General features: G+C 48.1%; 1 protein-coding gene across 2 annotated transcripts in view; it reads left to right on the top strand.

Moving 5' to 3' along the window:
• The window catches only part of Prickle2 (prickle planar cell polarity protein 2), a 330,973-nt gene that overhangs the window by 201,660 nt on the left and 108,694 nt on the right, over positions 1-20,619 (top strand). Inside the window, exon 1 of one of the 2 annotated variants that reach the window (XM_015494502.2) lies at positions 12,695-14,880. The exons of the other annotated variant lie outside the window; for it this stretch is intronic. The gene's annotated coding sequence lies outside the window, so the exon portion shown is untranslated. Of the gene's footprint in view, positions 1-12,694; positions 14,881-20,619 lie in introns of those variants that run through there. 2 annotated transcript variants of the gene reach the window in all.

Below are 20,619 nucleotides of genomic sequence, written 5' to 3'. Positions count from 1 at the left end.
GGCCTCTCTGTGTGCCATTCAAGGAAGAGGAATGTGGTCCTGAGAATGAGTCACAGGCTGCTACCTGGGTGTGGGGAGCCTTCTCAAAGTGCACCCCTGTCCCCTCAGGGAAGGGGCCTTAATAATTCCCCACAGCAGCCTGCTCTGACATCCACCTGGCCCGGCCCCTGGGGCCCCTAAGGACACAGCAGCCGGGCACCCACTTGGAGTGCTGTGGCATCTCAGGAAGAATAAATAGGCCCCATAAGACCCACCCTGTCTGTCAAGGCTCCCTGGGTCCCCAGAGTCAGGCAGGTGTGTGCTGGCAGCTGCTCACATCTAAGGATCTGGGGACCCCCTGACTGTATACAGATTGGTGGTGCGTTTGTACTCAAGACTCTTTTTGGGTGGGGGACATTAGGGATTGAATCCAGGGGTGCCTAACCACTGACCCACATCCCCTGTCTCTTTTTTAAAATTTATTTTTAATTTTGAGACAGGGTCTTGCTGATTTCCCTAAGGGGCCTCACTGAGTTACTGAGGCTGGCTTTGAACTTGTGATTCTCCTGCCTCAGCCTCCTGAGCTGCTGGGATGACAGGCGTGTGCCACACCCAGCTGCATTCAGAGTTCTTAAACATTTATTGAGCACCAGCTGTGTGCTTGGCAATTTTACCTGAGTTGTCTCTTATAATCCAGAAAGTCCATGAGGCAGAGACTGTTAGGTGAGTCTCAGAGGGGAAAAATGTGATTTGTCCCAATTCACACAGCTAATAATTAGAGCAGAGTCAGAATTTGCCCTTAAGCCACTTGCCACCCGACACAGAGGTGACACAGAGAGCCCTGTAATAGGGACTTCAGAGAAACTGAGGCACCATGAAAATCTCCCTTCAAACCCTGATTCTTTCGGTCAAGTCAGAAAGGTCTCAGACGTGTCATTCAAAGTAACAGGGACAAGTTTATTGAAGGGAACAGTGGGTCCTCTCAGTGAGGAGAGGGACCAGGTGTCTCTTCTGCACTCCGGTTTTACTGGGGATCCCAGAGAAGTTTCCAGAGAGTCCCGCCCAGGTCCACCTCTTGACTTTTGACGGACAGCAGGGTAACATCAGACTTTCAAGTCCCCACTGTCAGGGCAACTCTAGGTCACCTGGGCTTCTACTGACCGGTTCTAATAGGATTCTTAACCATGCATTCTTACAGATTTTATCTCCCAGAATTTCTGGATCTGGTCACAGAAGCCTCCCCTGCAGGGTCACTTGGGTCTCTTATCAACGTTACCACAGGCCTGCGTTTCTCCTGCAGGGAACAGGTAGCTGGCTGAGGAAAGTGACATGTCCTGTCCCCTGAGGCCAGGCAGGGCTGCAGGCGAATTGCTTCTTAGAAAAGAAAGCACGGGGGTCAGCACCGTGGGCCCACTTTAGGGAATTACTCTCTTACCTCGAGTCCCCCATCCTTACTGTCTGTCCCCTGACTCAGACACTAGCCCTCTCCGCAGTTCATCCCCTTCCACCTCAGCCCTGTTACTCCTAAACCTCTGGAAGGAAACACATGGTGCTTAATTAAGCCTCTTCTGCTGCTCATTTCTCCTGTTTCAAGTTCTGAAGCTCCTTTTTAAAATCATTTGAACCTTGCTTTGGCCTGATATCTGCTCATCAAAGGGGTGGCTGGGAGGCCATCTTCAAAATGAGGGCCTTGTTGGAGGGATCCAGCCCTGTGCAGGGGAGATGGCGATTTCCATGCAGAATTCCCAGGCATCTCATGCAGGGTTCAGTTGAGCCTTGGGGTTGGCCAGTGTGAACACAGACCTGGAGGAGGAGAATGAGGGACCAGGAAAGGAACAGCCAAGGAGGGGACTGGCTCTTAGCCCAGCAGGCCAGGGGTACTTAGCTCTGCAGTTCTAAATACTTAGTTCTATAGTTCACAAGGAAATCCACCTGAAGAGTCGCTCTGTTAAATGCACAAATCGCTTCAGCATTATGGGGGGACAGGATGTTACCACTGGATGTCCAGTTGAAGTCCAGGTCCTTGGAATCCTGAACAAAGAATTGAATAGGACACATAGAAGTACCAGTGAAGTGCAGAGGTAGAGCAGAGTGGGGAGAGGGAGAGGGGGGGAAGAGAGAGAGAGAGAGAATGAATCAAGGCCTCAAAATTAGGGCCTTATATCCTGAGCTGTGGGGTGTCCTCTTCCCTCTGTGGACCAGATTGAAGACCTTACTCACCCCAGCTGTTCCCATTGGTTACCTTATGATACCTAATTAGAATATTTTCCAATTCCCCGGCCCCCATTGGTTATTTCAGAAAACCTCATTAGAATATTTCCCACTTTGCCCCCATTGGTTATTTTAAAGTTCCAACCTGTGGTTGGAGTTGCCATGGGGATAAGTCCTCAGCAGTGGGAGTCGTCATGGTGATGGGTTTTATTGTAAATAGGAACAGGACTGTCTCGGTGTCTTGTCCTCCAGCGGCTTCTTTCTTGTACCCTGTCTCCGCCATCTGGGTGTCTCTGAACTCCTACTAACAAGGTCTGTGGTCGCTGTTTTGCAGACAATAATGCTCATACCTGATACTTCACCTGATGTGTCAGACCCGATACGGAGTCCTTTGTGAAAATACTAAATTATCGCTGTGCTATTGCCTTAATATGTTGCTTACATTTTTAAGGAAAGAAAAGAAAATCTTCTGAAGAGCAGAGAGGTTGAGTAACTGTGGCAAGAGCCCACAGCTCAGGATCAAGCACAGACTTCTGAATTTTAATACCAGGGCTAGTTCCAGTTTAGCAGGACTTTCTTTCAAACAAAGATAAATTAGATACTCTCTGAAACAAGCTATTTATAGAAGTTAAGGAATATTGAAGATTCAAGGAACAAAGGCAGAATCCAGGAGAGCAGATTGAGAGGTACACGTCATAGCTGTAGTTCTCGTCATCTCCATCAATCACCTGCCTGGTGCCCTTTACAGGCAGGACAGTCTCCCAGGACTATGATCAGCTTCAGAGGAAATTGCAAAAGAATTAGGTGGAACTAAAGACCTGTGGTCATTCATAATTGTCATAACCATAGATACATCATCAGCTGTAGCAGTTTATGGCCTTGGCATAGCGGCGAGGCTAGGCCCTGGCTCAGGACCACTCTCTCTTTCTTTCACACTATTTTTATTAAGGGACTACTGTGTGCCAGGCATTTTTCTAAGCTCTGGGAATAGCAGGCTGAGTAAAGCTGGCATCCTAGCTCCACGGTGAAAATATAAAGCAACATAAACAAAATTCATGGTAGTTTAAGAGGTCTTGGGGATCAGCTTCCCAGGATAGCAGCGTGAGGAACGTGGTAGATCCTTCAATCAAATAATCATTTGCTGAAATGATTATTATAATCATTTCAGCAAATAATCATTTGCTGAAAATCATATTAATATATATTTGACAAACAACCATTTAAGCTTTCTGAACAATTGTCCCAAGATTCTGCCTGGGGAAACATCTAGACCAGAAAATCTACTCAGTCTTGGTTGGAGAGAGTCTGTGACATTCTGAGCCAGGACCCGTTCCCCACCCTCTTCCCTCCCAACCCAGATCAGGGTGATGGAAAAACTCTGGGCTTCTTTTCCCACTAGCTCCTAGGCTAGGGCTATTGTTTCACCTTGGGAGGGGCAGCCTCAAAGGTTGGCCACACCCTGCCCTTTCCAAGGAACCCTGCTTTCATCAGCTCAGATTTTTTGAGCAATTTATTTCAAAGGATAGCATCAAACACAATAGAACAATCAGCTGGCAATTAGTGCAGACTAACAGCTGGGTGTGATACTGGTAAAAGGGGACCAGCCCAGTTGCTCCAGAGGCTGTGCTCCAGAGATTGCATGCTCCAGAGGTTGCATGCTCCAGAGGTTGCATGCTCCAGAGGTTGCGTGCTGCAGTTCCCCTTGATACATCTACCTAAGTCACTAAATAAGCAATCTATGAGCTCGAGAAAGGAAGGGGGCACTCAGTATTGACAGTTTCTCCAATATTTTATATAACATATCCGTTTTTTGAAAAACCACAGTTCTGAGCCATGAAAGCAAACAGAAAATTGTAACCTATACGTGGTGGGGGAGGGGGAGAAAAACTGCCTGTGAGGAGGTCCAGATGTTGGACTTTGCAGATGAAGACTTCAAAGCAGGTGTTAGAAATACATCAAGTGAGAGGCTCTTAAGGGAAGAAGGCAGCCTGCCCTTGAGTTTTCTAGGCAGGAAAAGTCAAACTTGTTACTCACGCAACAAATGTTCAATAGCTGTCAGGCCACTAGGCACAGGTGTTTAGGATGGCTTGCCCTCAGCAGAGTTTAGTTAGAGAGACATCAATCAAGTAATAGTTAACCAAGGTTGACTCTCCATCACTGACCCAGGATATAGAACTGTGAACCAGAAGGAGAGCACACCTCCCCCAGGGGAAACAGGATGCTCTGTTTCTTCCTTTCTTTTGATTTGATTTAATTTTATTTTAGTTCAGTTTAGTTTTGGGTACTAGGCATTCAACTCAGGGGTCACAACAGAGTTACAAGATTGAGACTTGTTAAGTTGCTGAGGCTGGCCTCCAATTTGTAATTCTCCTGCCTCAGCCTCCCAACTTGCTGGGATTACAGGCAGGCACCACGGTGTCCTCTTTCTTTATGTACAAAGGAATCTGTTTAATCTAGACAGCTGTCCCCCACCCCCTGAGGGGTGGGGAGATTACCAGGGATTGAACTCAGGGACACTTGAACACTGAGCCACACCCCCAGCCCTATTTTATATTTTATTTAGAGACAGGGGTCTCGCCGAGTTGCTGGAGGCTGGCTTTGAACTCGAGATCCTCCTGCCTCAGCCTCCCAAGCTGCTGGGATTACAAGAGCGTGCCACTGCACCCAGCTCCTCTGTTTTTAATAAGAAATTACTTCTAACATTTCACCTCCGGATTGGTGTGCACCTGAGTTTTGAGAGGTGGAGAACCTCTGAATTAGAGGGGGGAGTGTGGGATTTGCAGTCAGACCCAGCACCCGATCTCAGATCTGGATCTCCGTTTCATTCTTTCCTCCTCTTTGAACCTCATTGCTCTCCTTCTGGATGATAGCAGATAAGAAAAGCTGCACTTGGAATCATAGTAGGACTCAGTGCGACCAAGTGTGCAGAACTCCTGACCCCCAGGTTGTTCTTATTCCTTGAGAAAAACAATGTGTCCGTTTGTGCATCTGGAACATGGGTTCTTCCAGGACCCAGGGCACAATTTGGCTGTCCATTTGCTACTTTCCAAGTGAGTTTTCAGTCATTTTTTTTTTCTAGGAAATCTTTCATCTTGCCAGTGTTCATTCAAGAGAAGCATTGTAGGCACCTGTGGTCCTACATCTGGAAATTACTGGAAAAGTGAATCCTCCCCGTGCAGGGCTTGCTGGGGCTCCCAACTCTGTACCCAGAGGAAAGCCAGATTTTACTCAGCAGCTTCATGAGAACGATTCGTTGCCCAAAGCTCCCATAATAAGTGTGGTTTTCTTTATCTAAGGAAAAACTGTTGGTAGCACATCGGTGCCTGTTTAATATTTCCATGGAAATGTGCAGTGGCGAGCCTTTTTAAATCATTGATGTAATTTTTAATCTTTTCAGGGTGGGGGAAGCCAGCCCTTCAGCAGCCTTTCATTTTGATAGGCAGAGTCGAGCTTGCCCATATTTCTCATTTTAATTAATGTAATTAAAGGGGGATAAAAAGGCTGTGTTGAAAATTTGTGCATTTGATTATTGGGATCAAGAATAATTAAAATGTATGAAAGGTGGCAGATTCCTAAGATGATAGGAAACAAGAACAGGCCCCTTTTTGGGATTTCAAGAAGGCCAGATGGGTTTTTTTTTTTTTTTTTTCTGCAAGATTTAGAAATGTCCATGGTCGGAGAAGCATTCATAATATTTCATAATGATTCATAATCTTTACATACAGACAGGAAAGATTTCTTTATCCTTTGGTACAGGGAGACTCATTCTTTTATTTCAAATCAGAAATGATTTTATCATTTATGGGAGCACCAACCTCCTCTTGCTCTCTTCTTTGAAAACCAAGCGGGAAGTAACATTGATTTGGCACCTACTGTATGCCACGTTATCTACAAAGAACTTTATATCCTTCCCTTCGTTCACCTGATCTTCCCTGATCTTTTGCTAGAGAGGTGTCTACATGTCATTGATGGGGAGACTCAGGCTTAGAGGAGCCATTACCTCCCAGCTGCAGGACATTTGTGTCGCAGCTAGGAGGTGAGAGAGTCGCATTTACATTCACGGCTTTTGGTAGGGCTATTTTGATGCAATGCCCTGCCTGTTGAAGGGGGTAGATCTTAAACCTGAATGGAGAAGTAGGCAGGAACCACTGGGGGTATCTCTCTGGAGCATCTCTTTTCTGCAAAGGTAGCTCCCCCGTCTGCTGCTTCTCTACCTGAGATTTAGAAGTTTCATGCATCTCCAGTATTTATTTTCTACTGGGTTTGTTGGGTTGGCTGTTTTTGCTTGAAAGATAATAAAAATAGAGAATGTTGTCTTCTCTCTGCTGGGATGAAATGGATGCAGCTTTGATTTCTGGTTTTCATTCAAAACAATCATCAGGATTTTTTTTTGGGGGGGGGGTGTTGAATATTAAACATTCCTTTGAAGCCAGGCATGGTGGCACACGCTTGTAATCCTAGTGGCTCAGGAGGCTGAGGCAGGAGGATCTCGAGTTCCAAGCCAGCCTCAGCAATGTAGCGAGGCCCTAAGCAACTCAGTGAGGCCCTGTCTCCAAATAAAAAATTTGAAAAAGAGCTGGGGATGTGGCTCAGGGGTTAAGTGCCTCTGGGTTCAATCCCCAATACCAAAAAATAAAAATAAAAATAAAAAAAGTTCCTTTGATTTAAGACACTCTAAGTTTAATAGATTGTGTTTCATTTTGATTTTTAAAAAAAAAATGCTACCTGCAGTACTCTTTTTTTTTAAATATATACTTTATTTTGCTTATATATTTATTTTATGCGATGCAGAGGATTGAAGCCAGTGCCTCACACATGCAAGGCAGGCACTCTACCACTGAGCTATAACCCCAGCCCTCATTTTGATTTTTAATATCTTGACATAACAAAAATAAAAATTGACAGCTGTCATAGACCTCGGGGGAGTCCCTCGGGATGTTTTTCCTCTTCTTCCTGGGTGTCCACTTCTGGCCTCCTTGGCCCACGAGGGATTTGATGGATCAAAGTGATGTTTTCATCTCTAAGCTGAGTCACATCAAAACCTACGCAGTCCTCTCTTCTTCTGTTGCTATAACTTGGAAATTAGGGGTTGCTATCATAGGAGGATCTTGTGACTACAAGGAGGAAGCTGAGTGCATTACTGAGTCACTGCTGAGAAAGCCTTGAGTGAGAAATCAACAGTGCTTTTGTTACACTGCTGAGACCTGGGATTGGTTGTTACTGCAGCACAACCTAGTCCTGTCTGGCTAATGTGACAGTTCTTTGTCAGCCTCCTTCCCACCTTTCCTTTACTGGATTTTGAAATCATGTCAGAGAACCACTCTTGAGCAGATTATTTGAAAGTGCACACAAAACTCAACACTATGTACTTTTTAAGATGAAAATAAACTTCTGTGAACCTGATTGGATGAGCGGTTGAAACGTGTCAGTAGGATCTCACCATAGCCAGGCCCGCAGGTAGCAATCTAAGCCAGCTAGGACTCGGGCTGCTTTTCCTTTTTTTTCATGCTCTCCAAAACCAAAATACTGTCACTTCTTTGAGTGACTACACCATTCATGTCATCTCAGTATCCAAATGTCTTCCTTAGGTCCAAGTGAAATCTTAAAATTCATTCCTTCTGATCTGGAGACTACCATGCTAAGTGAAAAAAGCCAATTCCAAAAAACCAAAGGCCCAATGTTCTCTCTGATATGCGGATGCTGACTCACGATAGGGGGAGGGGGGGAGAATAGAAGTTCATTGGATGAGACAAAGGGAATGAAGGGAAGGTTGGGGATGGGAATGGGAAAGACAGTGGAGTGAATGGGACAGAACTTTCCTATGCTCATATATGAACACACGACCAGGGAAATTCCACATCATGTCCAACCACAAGAATGGGGTCCTAATTAGAATAAGTCATTATCCGTACATGTGCCATATGTCAAATGCACTCTGCTGTCATGGATAACTATAAAGAACAAATAAAAGGAATTCGTTCCTTCTTACCATCTGCCTACAGAAACAGAGATTGGAAATGGCCTCTTAGACCCTTGCTGGAAGCCCCTCCCCTGGGAGGTCACTGTCCTTGTCACCACTCACCCTTCTCTGTAAGCTAACCAGCAGAGACTCACTTAACCTTCCTCCTAATCCTCTAACAAGATCCTACCCAGTGCCGGCTGGGATGGGAAGATGATCTGATTTTCCAGCTCCTGGGGAGCTGCCTGCCTGTCACTCCCGCCCTTGTCCTGTGGAAGCTATTGATCTGTCTTGTGCCCATGCAGACATGGCTTTCTATTTTCTTTCTTTTTTTATTTAAAAAAAATTTTTAGTAAATAAATTAACCTACATATGTACTTAGAATATACCTGTCACCTACGGAACACACTCAGTGACCATTGGTATTACTGAACTTCACAAAATGAGCTACTTGGAAACCAGTCACCGACTAAATATTTTGCTGTATTCCTTGCCAGAAAGTATGCTTTCTCATAATGGAAAGGAAATCAACAGCGGCTGGGGAGGCTGAGGCAGGAGGATGGCGAGTTCAAAGCCCTTAGCGAGGCCCTAAGCAACTCAGTGAGACTCTGTCTCTAAATAAAACATGAAATAGGGCTGGGGATGGGGCTCAGTGGGTAAGTGCCCCTGAGTTCAATCCCTGGTACAAAAACAAAACAAAGCCACCTAAATAAATTAATCAATTAAATAAAGTAAATCATTATTACCACTGTGAAAAATTTGGAAAAGACAGATCAGTATAAAGGGACTAAGAACAGGCAACCATAACAGTAACAAGTTAAAGAAGAATAACAAAACCTTTTTACTTTGGGAAATTTTAAACATCTGCAAGAATAAAAAGAAGGATGAATATAGAATCTTCATGTTCCCATCAGTCACATCCCCAGCCTGTTTATGTATTTTATTTAGAGACAGGGTGTCACTGAGGCCTTGCTAAATTGCTGAGGCTGCCTTTGAACTGGCGATCCTCCTGCCTCAGCCTCCAGAGCCGCTGGGATGACAGGCATGGGCCCCCGCGCCCCGTCTCATTGCACCGCCTTCGATTCCACATTTGTGCTCGCACTTTCCCCACATCTTGGCGCCCTCCCTCCTCCCCCAGGTCACTTTCTCTAGCTGCTAAAATCTGACCTTGGCGCTTTCAGCTCTCTCTTATGGCTTCTGGGTTTTGTGGCACACTTGGCAAGGCCGTCCCCATAGACAACTGTTTTCTCATACCCACCTGGTGCCCAGCTCAAGCCACAGCTCCTGATCCTCTATCACGTCCACAGTCGCTCTCCCCTGCGTCTCCTTGTCCCTCCTGTGGACCCTCGGAGTTAGGGGCAGTTACTTGAATGCCCGTCCTCCCAGCTGGTCAGCAGGTCTGTGCTCACAGATCTCCAACAAGTGCTCAGCACAGTACCCATGTGTGTGCATTGCCTGTCCCTCCCCATCCCGCCCCCACAAGTTGGCTTTCACCTACGCACAGTTCTGCTGCTTTCGAGGTACAATACGGGTTCTGTCCCCCATTCACTTGGTCTCCAGAATTTCTAATTTCATCCCTTTGTCGAAAACCTAACAGCATAGCTTGCACAAGTCCTCAATAAAATGGTCTCCAGAATGAAAATACGTGTCCCACATGGCGTGGTGGAATATGCCTGTAATCCCAGCCCCTCGGGAGGCTGAGGCAGAAGGATTGAGAGTTCAAAGCCAGCCTCAGCAACTTGGGAAGATCCTGTCTCAAAATTTAAAAAAAAAAAAAAGAAAAGAAAAACATAAAAAGGGCTGTGGACATGGCTCCGTGGTTAATGGCCCTTGAATTCAATACCTGGTATTGAAAAAAAAAAAAAAACTATCCCAAGGAATTATCAGTCTGTAGCTTTTGCTGCTAACCTGTACAGGCATGATTGCGTAGGAACCTAGTTTCCTGAGTACGACGGGTTTTGCATGTCTGCCTCCCTGTGGCAAGTACACCTTCAAGGGCTCTGCTCCACAACCATCCCAGCACACAGCACATTTTACTCTTAATTGCTTGCTTGATGACCTTCTCATCTCATAGCCAAAATCCTTGAAGCCTGCCCATATCTGTCTTGGTTACAGTAAAGTCCTCAAGGCCTCACATAGTGACCGACAAATGGTAGCAGCCCATTTAATGAGTAAATGAATACTTGAATGCATAGATGAAGCATCCATCCTTCCCAGAAATATATAGATGGTTCCTGAGTAAAAGTGGATTGATTTGCTGGGCATGGTGGCACATACCTGTCATCCCCGCAACTTGGGAGGCTAATGCAGAAGGATTCAAGTTAGAGGCCAGCCTCAACAATTGAGCAAGGGCCTGAGCAACTCAGTGAGACCCTGTCTCTAAATAAAATACAGAAAAGGGCTGGGGATGTGGCTCAGGGGTTGAGTGCCCCTAGGTTCAATCCTTGGTATCTGGGAAAAAAAAGAAATGGATTGGCTTAACAATTTTTTCGACTTTTCAGTGGCACAAAAGCCATATGCACCCAGTAAAAAGTGCACTTTCAATTTTGCACTTTGATATTTTCTCCCATTACTGATAAGTAGTTTGATGCTCTCTTGCAATCCCGGGCAGCAGCAGTGAGCTCCCAGCCGGCCCTGCGATCAAGCCCACACCCTCCCAGGTGCTGGGCTGCCAAGCCGCGATGCTGGTTAGGTGAGCTGTGTCAAATGCACTCTCCATGATGCTTTCAACTTGCAGAGGTTTTTCTCAATGTCACCCCTCCACGTCAAGGAGCATCTGCAGTTGTCTCGCCCTGGTTTACAGCTTCAGAGGAAGAGGCCCCCTGTGCCTCTTGGTTGTTTTAACAGCCTTCTTTCCTGGTTTCAGGGGGTTTGTTGAATCTTATAGCAAAGGGCAGGTCAAGGGCTCCCCCCCCCCTCCCGCCATTGGATGCGTGAACTTGGAGACGTGCCCTGGGACAGGGGCTGATTTTGCCCAGGTCTCTACTCACTTCCTGTTCAACTTTACCCAGACAATTAAGTGGTGCCAAAGATAACCTTGGAAGCCTCCTTTCTTTACCAACAGCTGACATCAGCTGAGTGCATCTCCTTTGATTTCCCCCAAGAGCCCTATGAGGAGGGGCACTATTCCTTTTTTTTTTTTTTTGTACCATGGATTGAACCCAGGGTTGCTTAACCACTGAGACACATCCCCAGCTCTTTGTCAAATTTTATTTAGAGACAGGGTCTTGCTGAGTCGCTTAGGGCCTCACTAAGTTGCTGAGGCTGGCTTTGAACTTGCAATCCTCGTGCCTCAGCCTCCCAAGCCACTGGGATTGCAGGTGTGGGTCACTGTTCCCGACATATATATATATATATATATATATATATAGTTTTTAGTTGTTGATAGACCTTTATTTTATTCATTTATACGTGCTGCTGAGAATAGAACCCATCGCCCCACACCTGCCAGGCAAGTGCGCTACTGCTGAGCCCCAGCCCAAGCCCCTGCCCAGTTCTTAAATGACTTTTTGGTGGCTCTTGAGGCCTGGGGACGTCCTCTGCTTCCCCACCCTCTCTGAATTCTGTGCCGTGGAGACCTGAGGCAAAGCGTTACTCATGGGCTTATCTCCCATTTCTCCTGGTGAAAAGTTATTCCAGGTCTCATGATTTTCACCATGAAAGGCCCTCTGTGTCCCAGAGAGAAGCATTCTGAAAGAAGTTATGAAGCATTATTAACACAATTACATATAACAAAAGACATAATTTAAATTCCCCACATCCGACAAAGACATTCATGGGAGGCGGCAGGAACTCCAGCTGCCCGGGGAGAGCTCATCCGAGTGGGTGCTGCAGGCGGGGAGTGTGGGCGACAGCTGAGCTGACTGCTTTTTCCCGGGGCACTGGGGCGCTTCTGTGCAGGCTGGACCACACCTCTGTCCCCGCCAGGCCCCTCCCTGCCCTCCCCTCCCGCCCACAGAGCTTCCCCAGCACTGGCAGGGCTCACCTGGCCCAGGAGACCGCAGGCCACACTGAGGGGACCAGATATATATATATTATTAGTTGTTCAAAACATTACATAGCTCTTGACGTATCATATATATTTTTCGTATACTTTGTTCAACTTCTCTAGCCATTAGGGAAATGCAAATTAAAACTACACTGAGATTCCATCTCACTCCAGCCAGAATGGCAATCATCAAGAATACAAGTAACAATGAATTTTGGCGAGGATATGAAGGAAATGATACATGTATACATTGCTGGTGGGACTGCAAATTGGTGCAACCAGTATAGAAAGTAGTGTGGAGATTCCTCAGAAAACTTGGAAAGGAACCACTATTTGACCCAGTTAGCCACTCCTTGGCATATACTCAAAGGAACTGAAAATCGGCACACTACAGGGACACAGCCACATCAATGTTTCTAGCAGCTCAATTCACAATAGCTAAGCTATGGAGCCAACCTAGATGCCCTTCAACAGATGAACAGATAAAGAAAATGGGGTCTATATACACAATGGAATATTACTCAGCCATAAAGAAGAATGACTTTATAGCACTTTCTGGTAAATGGATGGAACTGGAGACTATCCTGCTGAGAGAAATAAGCTAATCCCCAAAATGCAAAGACCAAATGTTCTCTCTGATATGCAGATACTAACACCCAATAAGAGGAGGGTAGAAGTTCACTGCAATAGACAAAGAGGAATGAAGGGAAGGGAGGGAGATGGGAATGGGAAAGACAGTGGAGTGAATGGGACAGAACCTTCCCATGTTCATATATGAACACACGACCAGGGAAACTCCACATCATGTCCAACCACAAGAATGGGAAGTTAGACTCCATGTATGTGTAACAGGTCAACATACACTCTACTGTTATATATATCTAAAAAGAACAAATAAGAAATAATAGATAAAAGAACCATCAATTATAGGCAATAAAAGTGACCAGGGAAATATTCAGGGGGGAGCAGAGCACCGATGGCCACCCTAGTGAACTTCTCTCACTTCATTCAAAATGATCAGAAACAGCTGCTTATTTATTGGGCATGTGACATTGTGTCGTTTGTCGCCATAGTGCCATTTGATATTTGTGCTTTCTCTTATATTTGTAGTAGGTAAGCTCAGCTAAAGCAGAGGCTATGGGAAACACCCAGTTCTCGATCTGTGTGTGACATATGGTGTGTGTTTACTAAGTATTTATTTGGGGGAGGGAATGGGACAGATAAGGTCATGGAAGGCGTCACAAGTTAACTTACTTGCCCAAGGTCAGTTTGCCTGCTGAATAAAGTCAGCATCCAGACCCGGGGCTGGCCAGGCACGGTGGTGCACGCCTGTAATCCCAGTAACTCAGGAGGCTGAGGCAGGAGGACCACAGATTCAAGGCCGGCCTCAGCAATTTAGCGAGGCCCTAAGCAACTTAGTGCTAAAATCCTGGTGTAAAGTTGGAAAAAAGTCCCTTCTCCACCCAACCTGTTTTCTGATCCGTCAGGTCTTTCAAATGAGTGCCATCTGGGAGTCTGAGGGTCCCCCCTGGCCCCTGGGCAGGCTGATGGTCTTCATCTCCCCAGTGGCTTGGAATTGGGGCAAGGGGCTTGGAGGATGGTGACCCACTCACACGTGCATGGGAGGAAAGCGGGGACCCCTAACTCATAGGTGCTGTGGTGCCAGGTCCCCAAACCCTGAAGCGAAAGTAGAAGAGAGAAGACCAAAGTGCAGCATTGGAAGGTCTCACACAGCTTTGATTCTTAAAGAGACAGAGGGCTCGGATTCCTCTCTCGGGCTGGTGCAGTTTATAATCTGAAACAGGCGCCTGGGCTGATAACTGTGCCCAGCTCTGATCCCTGGCACATCAGAGAACTGCTTTTGGGGGGGAAAAAAAAAAAAGAAAGAAAAAAAAAAAACCAGGCGTGTGTCTTTAAAGCCTCTCCTTTTTAAATGTGATTTTTTCCGTGCTCCTTTGGAGGCTGCAAAGCTGGGCCTCTGCACAGCCGTCCCCCCCTCCCCGCGGCGGCAGGGGGATTATTGATTTGGAAGGCGAGGCTAATTTACATGTAAATAAATCTCAGCCCTGGGCAGCAGCGGGGCTGGGACGGCCAGATGCCGTGACTGACTTGCTGACATCACGGCCTCATTAGCATGCGGAGGATGCTGGCTCGGCCACAGCGACTTCTCGGGCTCTCGCCAGCCACTCTGCCGACAGTTATTATTATTCTTTTGGCCTGAGCTGCACATTTCCTGGTTCAGTGCCTGGGGCTTTGCGCGAGCAGCTGACTGGTCTCCGGGGTCTGGCTCGGGATCTGTGGGTGACAGCCGCGGCCAGGGTCTGTGACTTCCTTCAGCTCCTCCTGAAGAAGGGGAAGTTCAGAGCAATCTGAGGATCTCAGGCGATCAGAGAGCTCCAGGGGGGGGGACCCGGAGGAAAGGCAGAAGGCACACTTTGCCCCCTGCTTGGTGGGTCCCCCAGCAGGGTCTGCAGCCAGCGATGGTGACATGGTGACGGTGTTTTTCTCCAAGGGAGTGCATACACATAGAAGGGCTCTGGCTTGAGCCCGCTGCCGGCTTGGCTCGGGAAGGGCTCAGATGGGCCAAGGCTTTGGAGGAGAAGAAGATGCTTTGGCTTGCTGAGGTCCTGCCTGCCTTCCTAGAAACCAGATCCAGGCAGAAAGTGAACTGGCTCAATTGACGAGCGCCGGGGATCGGGTCGGAAGCTTCCTTGGAGACTGGAGCATCTCGGCTTCCCTGGAGGTGGGTAAGAGATCCGCTCTGATTCACAGATGAGCAGCGAGTGTGTGTTCTAGGGACGGTCTCCGGGCAGAGATCTAGGGTCTTTGCCATGGAGGAGGATGCTACCTTGGCCAGCTAGCCCCGGGGGGGGGTCTGGCACCTTGTGCCTTTGGTTTGTGAGAAACTTCAGTTGCAAGGTTGGTGAGTCACAGGCTCAGGGTGCTTCCGAAGTAGCATTTGTCTGGATGGCACCTTCCTTACCAAGGGTGATCCGGGGGGGAAAGGGTTTAAAAGGACAGTCCCTGGTCCCATTTTTCTCGACGGCTGTTATTTCAGTAAAGGGTGTCAGAACATGAGAGGTGTCCGGGCTTGAGGTGGCTCTGATTTCTAGGTAAGGAAATGGCTCCCAAATGATTACCGTTTAGTTTTAAGCCAATAGTCACATGAGGAATGGTGACAGAACTTCAGCCCTGCTGAAGCGTGATTCGGTCCGTTCCCTGCCCTGGGCTCCTCGGGAACCATTACTTGCTTGGTTCTCCTCCTGGCTCTGGGTTTCTCAAAAGCCAGTGACAGCATCACTCATCTGCCACGGGAGCTCTTGGGAAGAAATGCAGATTTTTAAAATCCGGTTCCTTTTCGTTAGAGGATCTTAGACTCTGCTGAGGTCCAGGGAGACTTTTAGGAACTATAAATAATCCAGGCTGGGGCTGAATCACACCGGGCATGATCCGCGCCAGATGTAATGATCTGGATGTGACTCAGGTTACCTCTCCAGCGACGACCGAGTGGTGCTTGCAGTCTGGAGGGCCCCGTGCGCCCTGAACACACGGGCCCGGCTGCTGTCTGGGCAGGGCCTGCACCTTGTGCGGCGGGGTGAGGTTCGCCCCTCTGCATGTCTTCCCAAAGGGTGCCTGAAACCACCTCAGTGAGACTCACTGCAGGAAGCAGCCTGGCCTCTGTGCTAGAGGCCAGATCGACTGCTCTCCTGCTCCTGGGGAAGGAGGCCTGGCTGTCACAGATGGGTCGGGGCGACTGTCCCCGCAGGCTCCAGAGTCAGTCGGTCGCCACTTTGACAGAATTACCATATTCTGGAAATTTAGCTATTTAGTGCCTCCCTGAGTGCCCGTGAAGGTTTTGCCCCTCCGTCAAGTGCTCTGCCCACCCCCTCGGGAATGCTGTTTCTTTTCTAATGTGAAAACGAAAACCCCTTGGCTCCACCAGGCATCGCAGCCTGCACAGAGTCACGGGGTGGCTAGAAATGGCCAAATAGCATGTTTGAAGTAGCGTGTTTTACAGTGTGGGGTAAAGAGGGGACATAGAGGGAGGGGGATGCCTTGTGGAAGCAGAAGGGGTGGTCTGGGGACTAAACGGTTAAACAGCAGAAGATGCATTTATCCAGGGCTCCCACTGTAAGAGCTGAAGGGACCTAGAGCTGCCCTTTCAAGGGTTGAGCCCTATCTGTAAAATGGGGTGAGCAGCCCAGCCAGTGATCCCAGCAGCTCAGGAGGCTGAGGCAGGAGGATCACGAGTTCAAAGCCAGCCTCAGCAAAAAGCGAGGCCCTAAGCGACTCAGTGAGACCCTGTCTCAAAATAAAATATAGAAAGGGCTGGGGATGTGGGGCTCAGTGGGTAAGCACCCCTGGGTTCAATCCCTAGTACCAAAAAGGGGGGGGGGGAGCAGTCACACCTATAGGCCAGGGAAAGGACATCAGGATTTGATGCGGAGACATGAAAAGCACCTGGCACAGTCCCAGCCACTGAGCCAGGGCTTGGTCAACCTTGTTAATTCCTTGTTACCTTCCCGTGGTTCTCACCGGGAGGGTAGCTGGTGAGAACGGAACAGTGGTTGGAGGCAGTCTGTTCCCATGAGTCTCCTGCAGAGAGGGTGCCCCAGAAAAGATGCCCCCGCTCCTTACAGTCCCCACTCCCAGGGACTTCTACCCTCTTGCATTTTGCAGGATGCAAAGTGACCGGATGGGATCAGGAAAATCATTTAGGGCTAGCTGGGCCCCGCATCCTTGGAGTAGGCCTCCCGGCTCAGCAGCTGACGAGTCACGTGGACAGAGTTGCAGGGTCCAAATTGGAACCGTTGCATTTCTGGATTTCTCTTCTGCTCCAACTCTGCATGCGAGAGGCTTGTGATCTTTTCTTTATTTTTTTTTTTATTCTTTTCAGCACAGACACCTAACATTTTCTCCTCCTCCCAGGGAGGCTGTTGGATATGTGTGTTACTTGTGGGTGGCTGAACTGGAGCGTAAGGGTTGGCTCTAAGGGAAAGGAATGGCCTCCCCTGGCCACCTGCCTGTGGCCCTGCTTTCTGGCTCTGTCTTGTGTCCCTGCCATGCTAGATCTTTCCAGACTTGGGATCTTCCTGCTTCATGCTAGTGAGCTGGCCCACGCCTATCATCCCAGTGGCTCTGGAGGCTGAGGCAGGTGGATCGCGAGTTCAAAGCCAGCCTCAGCCAAAGTGAGGCCCTCAGCAACTCAGCGAGACCCTGTCTCTAAATAAAATATAAAATAGGGCTGGGGGTGGGGCTCGGTGGCCGAGTGCCTTTGGAGGAGATAATTGAAGGAGCCAGAGGACTCTGGCTTATAATGCTTTCTTAAGAAAATTAGAAGTGGAGTTGATAGTTGCTGGTTGTTATTGATCTTAGTAGAGCTGTTTCACACGGAGAACAAGCTTTAGACCTGATGCTAGCCCACCTCTGTTGCCTCCTGATCAGCATTGTGTCATCTTGGGACAGTGGCCTGACCTCTCTGAACTTGGCTTCCTCATCTGTGAATTTCCCTGAACACACAGTATTGCTGTGAAGACCGAGGCCGGGCTTCATTTTTATTGCTGTTGATCCCCATATTTCCCATTTAGTCTCAACCTGTGAGCAACAGGGGGCAGTAGGGGGGTTTTGTTTGTTATATCAGGGACTGAACCCAGAGGTGCTTAACCACCGAGCCACATCCACAGTCCGTTATTTATTTTTTTTATTTGGAGACAGGGTCTCCCTAGGTTGCTTACACCTTGCTAAATGGCTGAGGCTGGCTCTGAACATTTTGAACACATGAGCCTCCTGCCTCAGTCTCCTGGGTTCAATCCCTGGTACCAAAGGGGGAAAAAAAAAGTGCTGGCAATTTGTGGCCCTCCCTTCTTCCTGCTGTCCTGGGGCACTGGAGGCCACAGCAGCCGGTCCTCTCCGAAGGTGTAGAGTACGGGTGGACCTTGAGCATGGAGGGTGTGGAGCACAGGTGGAGGCTGAGGCAGGAGGATCACGAGTTCAAAGCCAGCCTCAGCAAAAGTGAGGCCCTAAGCAACTTTCATTTACCTCTGCTATTCTCACCCTGGTGCACCGTTGGCCTCGACTCCGTCCTCCCTCTTGGCTCCTTGAAAATCAAACTTTATAAATATTACCCAGGCCCATCCAGGGTTAAGAATAACTGGGACAAAAATTCTTAGCATTTCGTTTCATCTGGGCACCCTGCCATTTCTCCAGCTCTTTCCTTGGCTTCGATTCATCAGTTATGAGTCCTCGGAGATACTTGTTGGTGAAGGTTCCAGAACTCATCGGAGAAACGGTGATACTCTGTGCTCACCACGTCGGGAAATGGATGTTTGGGGTGTCCGTGTGGCTGCAGGCCGCCTGTGTGTTAGTGTTTGTGTGGACAGAAGAAATACTGCCGTGGACTGGGCACCTACCATGTGGTGTAGGCAGCGTGCCTGACACTACTTGTTAATTCCTGCGGCACTTTACAGCGGGATGCTGTTAGCTTTATTTAGAATCAAGAAACCAGCTGGGCATGATGGCGCATGCCTGTCCTCCCAGTGACTGGGGAGGCCGAGGCAGGAGGATCGCCAGTTCAAAGCCAGCCTCAGCAACTTGGCGAGGCCCTAAGCAACTCAGTGAGACCCTGTCTCTAAATAAATACAAAATAGGGCTGGGGATGGGGCTCAGTGGTCAAGTGCTCCTGAGTTCCATCCCTCCTACCAAAAAAAAGGGCTGAATCCAATCTTGTCAGCAAAGAGCTCTAACAGGGGCTGTTGGCTGCTCTTGAGGGGAACTGAAAGGTCAGGATTCACACCAGGATCCACTTGTCTTGTGAAAGTGTGCAGAGCCCAGGGCCCTCCAGAGAATGACCAGGAGCTGCCTGCAGAACATCTGGCCTTTGGATGCATCACCCTGCGGGTGGGGGGTGGGGGGGTGGGGTGTCTCTCCTTCTCTCCGGAAGCTCTGTGAGGCTGTGTCATGCTGAGGCACCCTACAGAGTGCCCGGGTCCAGGGTCCACACGTCTGAGCTCTGAGCCAGCACCTGGAGTTGTTGAAATGCAGATTCTGCATCCTTACCCAGCTCTCTGCTGCTGCTCCTGCTGTTTTCCACAGGAAAGACAATTTGACTAAATTCAGAAACCCCAGGTTGTTGTCCCGTGTCATTTGTCTCATTTGAGTGCAACTCATAGAAATCACTTTGTTGCTCCATGACTCGGTTTCTTCTGCCCAGAATAATGAAAATAATGAGTAGCTGACATTAAATGACGGCTGAAGGTGTGCTGGACTCCCTGTTGGAGACGCTGTCTCTTAATTCACCCTCACCTTTTGTGATGGGTTCTGTTATCATCTCCATTCTACAATAACTAAGCACAGAGAGTTTGAATAACTTGCCCAAGATCACACAGCTGGTAAATAGTCCATCAGAATCCATCTGATTCTGAAGCCTTCACAACTTAAAAGTCGATAGATGTGGGGACTTACCACGTGCGTGTGTTCGTTCCAAGGATTGAACCCAGAGGTGCTTTATCATTGAACCACATCCCCAGCCCTCTTGATTTTTTATTTTGAGCCGAGGTCTCACTGAGTTGCTTAGGGCCTCACTACTTTGCTGAGGCTGCCTTGAACTCGTGATCCTCCTGCTTCAGCCTCCCCAGCCGGGATCACAGCCAGACAAGATGATATTGTTTTTACATTGTTCCAACTTATGTGCAGTTGGAGGCTTTGGAAATTTCTGCAGAACACAGGTGCTCCTTTGTCTAGGGGGGCTCACTCAGGAGGGCCATTCTTGTCAACTGAGTTTCTGGTTATTTGAAATCAGCTTCCCATTCATTTTCAGTCTTGCTTTTGCAAATTTGAACCACAGATCAGATCACTTTTCTGCCTTAGTAGGAGACGCAGGGTTCGCCCAGCTGAGTGTGTCTCGTGGGTTAGGACGTGGAGACCCTGTGAATGAGGATCCTGAAAGTGAGTTCCCGTGAACCTGACTTCTCCGTGGAAGTTGGAGGAGGTGATTGTGAACATCTGAGTTTGACGTGTCACCTCACTGGACACCAGGCGATGACCTGGCAGGATGTCAGATGTGTACTTTTTCCCTCACTCTTCCTCATTATTCTCCCAGAAATCGTTAATTGGATAATAAAGTGAGTTTTCTTTTTCTTTTCTTTTTTTGATACCACCCAGGGACACTCGACCACTGAGCCACACCCCCAGCCCTATTTTGTATTTTATTTAGAGACAGGGTCTCACTGAGTTGCTCATCGCCTCACTGTTGCTGAGGCTGGCTTTGAACTGGCGATCCTCCTGCCTCAGCCTCCTGAGCCACTGGGATTACATGTGCCACGGCACAACCCAGCCACCAAGAGATTTCCAACCTACATGCTGTCCTGACCATTTTAGTAAATAGGTATGGAATACCTTCCAGCTGCCTAGGTGTGGCGAAAAGAAATTCTGAGTTCTACTTATTCTGCACTTTGTTCTTTCTCCCAAATTGGGGGGGGGGGGG

This window comes from Marmota marmota, unplaced genomic scaffold, assembly GCF_001458135.2.
Source record: "Marmota marmota marmota unplaced genomic scaffold, marMar, whole genome shotgun sequence".
NCBI classification, from domain to species: Eukaryota; Metazoa; Chordata; class Mammalia; order Rodentia; family Sciuridae; genus Marmota; species Marmota marmota.
The sequence above is the reverse complement of the archived record's forward strand: the minus strand, read 5'-3'. Positions and strand labels throughout refer to the sequence as shown.